Raw genomic sequence first — 3624 nt, forward strand, 5'->3', positions numbered from 1 at the left:
TTACAGGAAGAGGATGGAGGAGCAGCTGCTGCAGAATAATGCCAGGGGAGTCTGGAAGGGCCTGAAGACCATCGCAGGCCACGGACAACCCAAGACCCGGACTGGGGGGGACCTGCAGTGGGCAAATGAGCTGAACCTCTTTTTCAATAGGTTCGATCAGATGCCTGCCCCCACTCAGTCTCTCCTGCTGCAGCCTCCACCTACTCCTCCTGCTGGGTGTGTCACCCCCTCCCCCCTTTTCTCCAGTCGCCAGCTCCCAGCTACACCAGATAACCACCACTCCCTCCTGCCCAGCCTTGGCCTTCACAACATCTCAGGTGAAGAACCAGCTGAAGAAGATGAAGGCGAGGAAGGCAGCGGGTCCAGATGGCATCAGCCCCCAGCTCCTCAAATCCTGGGCAGACCAGCTGTGTGGAATTGTCCAGCACATGTTCGACCTGAGCCTGAAGCTGGGCAGGGTCCCCCAGCTATGGAAAACATCCTGCCTGGTCCCGGTGCCAAAGACCACCCACCCGAAGGAGCTCAACAGCTTCAGACCAGTGGCGCTGACGTCTCACCTGATGAAGACCCTGGAGAGACTGGTCCTTGTCCACCTGCGCCCCCTGGTGAGCTCCTCAATGGACCCACTCCCAGTTCGCATATCAGCCTGGCATCAGTGTGGATGATGCCATCATCTACCTCCTCCACACTTCACTCTCCCACCTGGAGAAGGCGGGGAGCACTGTGAGGATCATGTTCTTTGATTTCTCCAGTGCTTTCAACACCATCCAGCCCACCCTATTGGGAGACAAGCTGGAGCGGGCGGGGGTGGCCCACCACCTCACCACATGGATCCAGGACTACCTCACAAACCGGCCACAGTATGTGAGGACACAGGACTGTGTGTCTGACGTGCTCACTCTGTAGCACGGGGGCCCCGCAGAGAACTGTCTTGGCTCCCTTCCTGTTCACCCTCTACACCTCGGACTTCAACTACAACACCCCTACCTGTCACCTGCAGAAGTTCTCTGACGACTCTGCGATTGTCGGCCTCATCACAGGCGGAGATGATCAGGAGTACAGAGAACTTACTCAGGGTTTTGTGGACTGGTGCCAGCAGAACCACCTCCTGATCAATGCGGGGAAATCCAAAGAAATGGTGGTGGATTTCGGTAGGCGCCAGCACTCTTCACCTGCACCAGTGAATACCCGGGGAACAGATGTTGAGAGAGTCTCAACTTACAAGTACCTGGGTGTTCATCTGAACAATAAACTGGACTGGAGCGACAACACAGACGCCCTCTATAGGAAGAGTCAGAGCAGACTCTTCCTACTCAGGAGACTGAGGTCTTTTGGGGTTCAGGGGACACTCCTCAGGAACTTTTATGACTCGGTGGTTGCATCGGTCGTCTTCCAGGGAGTGGCCACCTGGGCAGGCGGCGTCTCGGCCCGGGACAAGAAGCGGCTGGATAAACTGGTCAGGAGGGCCGCTCTGTCCTGGGCTGCTCCCTGGACTCTGTGGACTCGGTGGGGGACAGGAGGATGTTGGCCAAGCTGTCATCAATGCTGGACAACCCGGACCACCCCCTCCAGGGCACCCTAACAGCACTCCACAGCTCCTGAAAGACTGTTACACCCTCGCTGTGCAAAGGAGAGATTCCGCCGTTCCTTCTTGCCTGCTGCTGTCAGACTCTTTAACAATAACATTGTGTAGTCTCTACAAACTGGTGGACATTAGTGCAATTGTGCAGTCCTGCACCTGAGCTCATATCGTGCAATACCCAATGTTCCCCACTACTGTAATACCGTGCAATACTCAACATTCCCCACTACTGTTAGTCTAGTTTTATTTTTATCCAATGCTGTTCCTTACATTTCACTACAGCACTGCAGCACTTTCACTTAGAGTATTTTTCCTCTGTACTATGTACAGGCTAAAATGAGTGTTCCTCATATTTTTTATGTAGATGTATGTTGGTGTGTGTATATACATGTGTATATACACGTTACTGCGTATATTTACATAGGTTTGATCCTGAATGTTTGCCGTCAACATGCATTATACATTAATGGCTACATTATGCCGCTGTCCCTGTGTGACCTATATCTTTGCTGCTGTAACACTGAAAATTTCCCCACTGTGGGATCAATAAAGCCATTCGTATCTTATTTTACCTTTGCCCAGGGTCTGTGTTCCATGTCATGCGGCTATAGCATCTCCTTCTGTTGTCTGGAGTCCATTGACCTGCATACATCACATTTTAATATAAAATTCTTTATTTGTTGATTCATCCCTGGCCAGTATACACAGTCTCTTGCACGTCTGAGACATCCTTCAATGCCGAGATGAGAAAAATGGATGCGACAGGTAATGTCCCTTCTGAGAGCATCGGGAATTACTGCTCTCTCTCCTTTGAAAACAATTCCATCCTGATGATTCAACTCACCCTGAAATGAGTGGAAGTGTTCGATATATGCTGGGATATCTTTCTTGTTCTTTGGCCACCCTTTTTGAATCACATTTATCAGCTGTTGTAATTGTTTGTTCTCTTTTGTTGCTAATCAAATTAAGGTGAGTCTCTGCATAGAGATGGGTAGGTGATCAATCATATTAACAGTTTCCACCTCTGACTCAATGTCCATTTTCTGACAGTCCCTGCTTTCCATCTTGCATGAGGGTAGCTCCCAGTCCTGTCCCAGATGCATCACATTGCAGCGTCAGGTCTTCTTGCTGGTCGTAGTATTTCAGGTCTGGAGCGTGGGCTATTTTTTCCTTCAGTCGCTCAAAAGCCTCTTCGTGGACTTCTGTCCATTCCCACATGTTTTCTTTGTGTGTCAGTTATCTCATGACTTCACAGTCATCAGATAAGTGTTTGTAAAATTTCGAGAGGTAATTTACCATCCCCACCAGTCGTTGTACTCCTTTCACATCAGCAGGTCTCGGCATCTCCGATTGCTCGCACTTTCTCTGGGTCAAAACACAGTGCTTCAGCTGTCAGTAGGTGTCCTATATAAGGTACTTTTGTTGTTTGTTTTATTGCAAAGTTCCTCTTGTGGTACATCATAATGTCTTCATATTCTTCTTTAACTTGCTCTTTAACTGTATTTACAGCTGTATCATTCCCACTCTGTGTATTTTTTGTCTTACACTTAGCAGCAAAATGATTATCCTTCCCACATTTTTTACACTTCTTTCCAAAAGAAGTGTCTTGCCACAAAACTTACAGCAAACGTTGTCTTTGGTCGCCTTTTCTTGTTTGAGGACATGTACTTCTTCCACTGCCTGCCCTTGCAGTGTTTTACAATTTTCTCTTGACACGTCTGTTGCTCGACAAATCTTCAGGAGGAGAAGAAGAAGAAAAAGCAGGCGAAGAAGAATGAGGGAAGAAGAAGAAGGGCCGCTTTTACTTTCATTTTTCACAACGGCGACAAGCGTTTTAAAGTGAAGGATTGGATAAATTACACTATGGCATTCTAGTTTTTAGCGAACGTTCCGTCGTGCTCGTCAGCTGCCGTGGTTGGTTGAATTTTTATAGTTAAATGGATTGTTTAAGTATTTAGAAGTGTGGGAACCATGTTGGTGTTCGCAACAGCGCAAATCCCCCAAAATAAAACTGTATAATAAATATCATATAGAATAATAAT

Source organism: Filicampus tigris, chromosome 20 (genome assembly GCF_054856515.1).
Source record: "Filicampus tigris isolate MCC_2025a chromosome 20, RoL_Ftig_1.0, whole genome shotgun sequence".
Classification (NCBI taxonomy): domain Eukaryota; kingdom Metazoa; phylum Chordata; class Actinopteri; order Syngnathiformes; family Syngnathidae; genus Filicampus; species Filicampus tigris.